This window comes from Elephantulus edwardii, unplaced genomic scaffold (genome assembly GCF_000299155.1).
Source record: "Elephantulus edwardii isolate Elephantulus edwardi_28Jun2011 unplaced genomic scaffold, EleEdw1.0 scaffold00057, whole genome shotgun sequence".
Taxonomy (NCBI): domain Eukaryota; kingdom Metazoa; phylum Chordata; class Mammalia; order Macroscelidea; family Macroscelididae; genus Elephantulus; species Elephantulus edwardii.
Genome location: NW_006399807.1, coordinates 3,323,456 through 3,331,066, shown reverse-complemented (window position 1 = coordinate 3,331,066; position 7,611 = coordinate 3,323,456).

The following is a 7,611-nucleotide window of genomic DNA, read 5'->3' as shown; positions in this document are numbered from 1 at the left end:
GAGAAGAGTATTGAATGTACCATGGACTGATAAGAAAACAAACTGATTCATCCTGGAGAGGGTTAAACCAAGCTACTCCTTGGAGGCCAGGATTCTGGGGCTTCGTCTGATGTATTCTGGGTATGTTGCAAGGAGGGACCTGTCCTTGGAGAGGGACATCATGCTTGGGCGTGTAGAGGGATGGCGCAAGAGGGGAAGACCCTCTATGAGATGAATTGATTCAGTGACTGGGGTAATCTGGATGGGTGTGTCAGAGGCAGTGCAATTGGCACAGGATAGAGCAGGGTTTAGGGCTGTTATACATAGGGTCGCTATGAGTCGCAAACGACTTGACTTGACGGCACATAACAACAACAACAACACACACACACACACACACACACACACACATACACACAGAGTTATTTTGTGTCCTAAGGAAACCATTGTTAAATCAAGGACTTGAAATATATGCACATTTATTTTTTTAAAAAAATTCCGTATGTAATATTTTCTATTTTCATTTAGGTCTATGACCCATTTTATTTATGAATACGGTGCAAGGAAGTGTGTGGTTTCACTTTTAAAATATCTTAATAGATATATAGTTATGACAACAGCATTTGTTGGAAATAAGATTCCAAAGTCCAATCAACAAAATAAATATATGCAGCGGAATCTTATTTTTATTCTTTCCTTGTCTTCCTGTTTCATCTCTCTCTTTATCAGCCATCAGTTTATTTGTTGCATGTACACATGTACACACACATACACGCCTCTGAGGTAAGTAATATATTCTTAATCAGTTTTTCACTATAATCAGGTTTTGTTTGATTTGTTTCACTTAATATATTCTGAAGATCATTCCATATTAGTAAATAGAGATACTTTTCATCTTCATATTACTCTATCGTATGCTTATATATTATTGTTATGTTAAATTGGAACCTACTCATAGCTGATCCTTCAGTGGGTTTGTAGAGGCAGTAAATTGCACAGGAAGAGATTGCCCATCTTTCTCCCATGGATTCAAACTACATACCTTCAGATTGGCAATGCAGCTCCTTTTCATTAGCTTACCAAAGTTCTCTGCATATAGATATATGTTGTTGCTGCTGCTGCTGTTGTTGTTATCTGCCATCATATGACTCACAGTGAACAACAGGTCTGAACCATGTTCTATCCTGCACAATACTCATTGTCTCTTACACACTTGAACCCATTCCTAGAGTCACAATGTCACTCCATCTCAATTAGTCTTCTTCTTTATTTCATATACCTTCTCTTATCAATTTGAATAGAGTATCCTTAAAAGTTCCCATTTTCAGAGGGGAAATCAACAAACTGGGATGCATGGCAAGAGAATGATAAATAAGAGAATGGCAAAAGCTATAGAATTCACATCATAGCACGGAAGATTCTGAGGATATTTAAGTTGGAGGAAAAATTATAGAGAGGTAAAATATCAAAGGGCACTTTGCAAGTGGAGCACTAGTGGCAGAGTGGCAAGAAGCTGCACTGCAATCCTGAAGACACGTGGTTCAAATCTACCAGCAGCTCCAAGGGAGAAGGATGGTCAATCTCCTGGGCATTAACTGCCTCTAAAAACCTGCTGAGGAGTCAGCTAGGAGTCAGTTCTGACTCTATGGTATGCAACAACAACAACTATAATAACATCATTGCCATGGGGTTATTTTCCCTCAAAGTGACAGTCATTAGGTTTCTAAGGTTGTAAACCACAATGAGATGAGGCTTTATTTCTTCTAAAGATGAGTCCATCTTTTTTTCTAAGGAGCAGCTGTGGATTCGAACCACTTGAGATATATCATGTAATAGGCATTGTTTCAAAGCTAATTCTTCAGGAAGAAACAAAGTTTCTGTTCTACTGCATTATACTGTGTGGTAAAAAATAAGTTAGTAAGTAAATATACAGATGTAATAGTGTTATATTGTGATAAATGCTATGAAGAAAATGAAACAAGACATTAGCATAGTGGTGATTATTATAATATATAGGATTTCAGGAAATGATTTTGGAAGAAATGTCATTTACATGGATCTAGATGAGAAGTGAGCCAGAAGAAGATGTGATAATACAGAATTCCAGATTGAACAGCCCACACACAGGATAAAGATAAAAAGATTGATGGAGAGCCAGAAAGCCAGTTTGGAGTGAATTTAGGAGATGAGAAGTAGATAAGGCAATAGATGTAGCAGAAGTTTTTCCCGACTTTGCACACACACACAAATGTTTTTCAAAGAGCCACACAAATTCAAGTGGCAAAGTCTAGCATGTTGCTCTGCTAATTTAAAAGTCAACCGTTCAAAACCACCAGAGATTCTAAAGAAGGATGGGCAATCTCGCCCTGTTAAGATTTATAGTCTTGGAAAACTGACAGAGGGAAGCTATGAGTTGGAATTGACTTGATGGCAGTGAGCTTTAAGTTTTGACACAAATGCTAGGCATTTATAATCATCACAAGCCATGTTATCCTTCTTTTCTTGGTTCTGATGCTTGGTGCTTCCTAGTTAGAGTACTGTACCTGGCCATAGGGATATTTTCAAGTATCTGACAAATACACAAAAGGCAGCAGCTACCACATCCAAGACCAATAATTCTGCCTTGTAAAGGTAAAGGGGAAAATATTTTAATTATCATTTTTTAAAAAAATCTTGTACTAGCATAATTTTTAGTTTTGCCAGGTGGTATATGCATCCATAAACAATCACCATCATTCAAAAACTAAGTCATCAGTCTTTTTCTTACTGATATGCACAGATCAGTACCATTGTATTTAAAACAATAACAGTTCAGGGCTAGTAAATCAAAATGACTACATGAATTTATAAAAGGGTTAGACAGGGAGTAATCAGCTCATGAGGGTTTGTTTACAAAATACAAATGACATCCTGATAGGAGTCAAATATGATATAATATTAATGTAGGCCTGTGTTCTCAACAGACGACAGCTCTCGTCTCCAGAAAAGAAAAAGAAAAAAACAAACCAACCCCAAAACCCAAAACCTCATAAGCAAAATATGATGGTCATACAAACTTTCTAAGAGATTTCCAAAAAGCTCTGTCCTAAATTCCCGGACACTTTGACCCTCTACGTAAGGAGGGCCTAGAGGCATTTTGAGACCTTTCTGTGACCCAACTCTTCTATCTCGGGGAAGGGAGGAACTCTTCCTCTAGTAGATAAACTTTTCCTCAAAGGATTTATGACCACCCATTCTCTGTCTTGCAGGTCAGGTCACAAATGAAAAAGAAGATTCCTTAGGGGAATTGAAACCAATTTAATGAGGCAATCAGGGCTTTGGCCCTGAGGTGAAATGTCTTTGAAGATGTTAGGTTATTTCACAAGGAAATTGTCTCTAGCTGTGTCTATGACTATCCCTCCCACATCAGCCTCCAGTCTAATCTCATTCTCGTTAATGAATGACATAACAAGGTATTTGATCCCCTCCCTGGAGGTTAGGGTTGCCCGATATCCAAATTTTGACTGTCCGTAGGCTGCTTTGAGAGACTCGAGAGATTAATAAGATGAACATCAAGAAAATATAAGTTTCTTAATAATGAGCATTATAAGCATACCAAGTCCCAGCATGAGTCTCAGAGGAATTTTCTCCAAAGTTTCTTTGTGAATTGTTAAGACAGCTTCATATGCTTGTGGTTTCCCAGTCGAAGGCTATCTATGTTTTCACTGTTAGCAAATCAGCACTGTGTTAAGTCAAACACAACACAACCTTAATGGATTGACAGCTGAGCTCAGCTAGAGTTGTTCTTCTGATGCTAAATGGTCAGGGTGAAATTTTAACTGTTTTTTTTAGTCAAATATCACTTTAGAGTTTTACATCACAGTCCCTTTTTCTATTACCAAGTCCCTAGTAAATTAGATTGGTCTTGACATAAGATGGGGAAACTAATGAGTTCAAAACTTTCCCTCTCTATTACAAACTCCAGAAATAAAAAAGAAAAATAAATGTTGGAAATAGATAGCATCCTAATTCAACTGCCTATATGCTTGATTTTTCCCCCCAGAGGAAAACAGGTTGTTTTGCCAGGACCAGACTCTTTAAAGAGCCCTCTGACCCAGTTATCTATAACAATCAATCACTGAGATGGTCCCTGGTGAGACAGACATATGAATCTCTTTAGTTCCTAAGTCAACTGTTTCACTGGAGGTCTGAGGGGTGTAGAGGAAATCTGGAAAAAGATAGAGAATACATAGACATATTCACTAAACATACATACATTATGATAAATGATTCATATCGTATATCACATAAATAAGTTTGCATACAGATTGAAGATACAGAGACCCCTGGAGATTTTACAAATTTTCACATTTTCTCTAGATCTTTTCACATCTTCTTTTCATGTCAAATCGATTACTTGATAACAACACACTTCATTTCCCTAAACAGTAGAGTAAGCCTTTATTAGTCCATTTTTTATTAGCCTAAACTCCCCTTAATCCATACTTAGACACACTGGTAGCACAATAATAACAGATGTTTATAGCTCTGCATTTAAGATACAGAAATATCTTATATTCTGAATTTCTGAAGAAAAATTCTCTTATAGTGAATTCTGCTTTGGTTTCATATGTATTTTATGGTCTGTATAGGGTCAGCCAAGGTAAGGCTCATGGGCCACATCTGGACCACCATCTGCTGTTGTAAATAAAGTCTTATTACAACACAATCACAACCTTTATTATATATTATCTACAACATATTGCATTCAGTATAACAAGGAAATGGAGGAGTTATGACAGAGACCCGGATGTGAAAAACCTGAATTATTGACTGACTGAACCTTTGATGAAAAAGTTTTCCAAACATGGTTAGAGCTGTACATTCCCAAGAACTGCCAGAAGTTCAAGCTGGGTTTAGAAGAGGCCATGGCACCAGTGATTTGCTGTTGATGTCAGATGGATCTTGGCTGAAAGCCCAAAATATATTAAAAAAATCTACTTATGTTTTATTAACTATGCAAAGGTATTTGACTGTGAGGATCATAACAAACTATAGTTAACCTTGAGAATAGTTTGAATTTCAGAATTATTAATTGTGCTTATATAAAATCAACACTCAGGCCATGAAAGTTGTCTGAACAGAACAACAGAATATTGCATAGTTTAGAGGTAGGTTCATCAATAACCTGCACCATGCAATTGACACAGCCCTGCTTGCTGAAAATGGGTAGGACCTTAAGTGCTTTCTGCAAAGGATCAAGGAATGAAGCTTTCAATATGGACTGCATATCATTATAAAGAAAATGCCTTGGTAGTTTAGTGGTTAGAATTCGGCACTCTCTTTTTCAAGAAAACAAAAATCCTCACCACTGAGTCACTAGGCAGCATCATGATTGTTGTTGTTGTTGTTGTTGTTATTGTTGTTAAGTGTAGGTGACTCACAGCGACCCTATGAACAAAGGAACTGAACACTTGTATAACTTTCATCGTTTCTCCAAGTTCATAGGATTTCTGGAAGCAAGCTATTTCGGAAGTGAATGTCATTCCTGTTTCCAACCTTGTTTTAATCAGTGAGCTCCACCAAACACTGTCCATCATTGACAACCATTATCACATTTTACACATCAGTGTCACAGTGTTCAGCATCAGAGCAACCACGAGTTACCTCTGTACAGCAAATGGACAGACCAATGCTTTACCACAAAGAAGAATGTTTGACCAAAAACAATTAAAACCAGGCCTGAGGGCCACAGATTAAAATCACCCACCTTTGGCTTGGTAGCATCACTTTCTGCCCAATAGGCCAACTGAGCTTTCTCTATGTTGTTGTTTTTGTTGCTATTGTCAAGTGCATCGACTTGTAGATGACTCATAGCGACCCTATGAACAAAAGACCTGAACACTGTATAACTTTACTCATTTCTCCAAATTCATAGGGTTTCCAGAGGCAAGCTACTTCGGAAGTTGATGTCACTCCTGCTTCCAAGCTTGTTTTAATCGGGGAGCTCCACCAAATACTGTCCACCATGGTTAACCATTATCACATTTGACACATCATTGTCACAGTGTTCAGAATCCCAGCAACAACTAGTTACCACTATACAGCAAATGGACAAACTAGTGCTATACCGCTTAGAAGAATGTTTGACCAAAACCAAGGCCTGAGCTCCATCATTCCACTTTCCTCTATAATCAAGCATTCCCATAGGATCTCACCATTCAAAAGCACCATCTGGGAGCATTCTGCTGCTTCCTTGATCTCCCCTGATAGATGGAGAAAAGATTAAGAGAAAAGAGTGAACTTGTTAATGATTTCATATTGCTTGAATCCACAATCAACTCCTTGGTAACAGCAGGCAGGATATCACAAGACATAAAGTATTGGGAAAGTCTGCTAGCAGAGATCTTTGTCCTCTGTCCTGATGACAAACAATTTCAGTCCAAAGACTAAATATACACCTGATTCAGGCGATAATTTTTCCAATCACCTGCTATATTTCTGAGAGCTGAACAATGAATAAGGATGACAGAAGAAGAATCAACGTGTTTGATGTTTAGTGTTGGAAAAGAATGTTGAATATCTCATGGACTGACGAAAGAAAAAAACAGGTATGTATTGGAGAAAGTGCAACCAGAATGTTCCTGAGAGGTATAGCTAGTGAAGTGTTGTCTCACATATTTTTGACATGTTGTTAGGCAATGCTATTCCTTGGAAAAGGACAACATGCTTGGAAAGGTGGAGGGTCAGCTAAAGGGAGGAAGGAGTACCCTCAATGGGATGAAGTGATGCAGTATCTACAGCAATGGACTTAAATGTGTCAGGAATGATACAGATGACACAAAACAGCACAGAGTTGACATCTATTGTTCATACTTGACTCTCTGAAATTTAACAAATACAACTCCTGCTTTATACTAATTTGAAAAATGGAATTCTTGGCATGATCTGCATAGTAAGAAATGGCATACTGAAGCTTGCTTTAATCATCTCATGATGGTCAACTTGTCTCTTTTCAACTCTACAAGCTTATTGATACCTTGAAATTGGTCATGTTGGGAGAATTTACATTATGAAGATCTTCCAGAATATCTAGGCGTTCTGCTGCTCCAATCTTCTTCCAACAAAGAGCTACTTGTTAAATATTTACTAGAATACTACTGGTGATAACTCTATTACATCAGAACTTCTAATTATAGAAGATACTTGTCAGTCTGGCATATGACAAAGACCTCCTTAGCAATATGAACACAATCAGTACTAAAGATGTAGACCTTCTTGGATCTCGAGTTACTTAACTTTGCTTATCATGAAGCTAATTCAGTGTGCATAATGTATAAATATTAGAAAAGACAAAGTATTTGAATACTCAGCACTATTCGTAACTAAGATAAAAATGCAAATATTTGTATTAAATTAATATTATATTGCTTTTTATTATTGAGAGTATCATATAAAACATTTTAATTTAATTTTGAATGTGTAATAAAAGACGCACATTTTGATTTTAATAAATATTCTACTGCAACTTCATTTTTCTTGACACTCTAGTATTCCACACTCTTCCAATTAACTATGCCATTATTACGATATATTAAAAACTCTGTAATAGATACCATTATAAATATATATATATTTGTTGTTGTTGTTGTT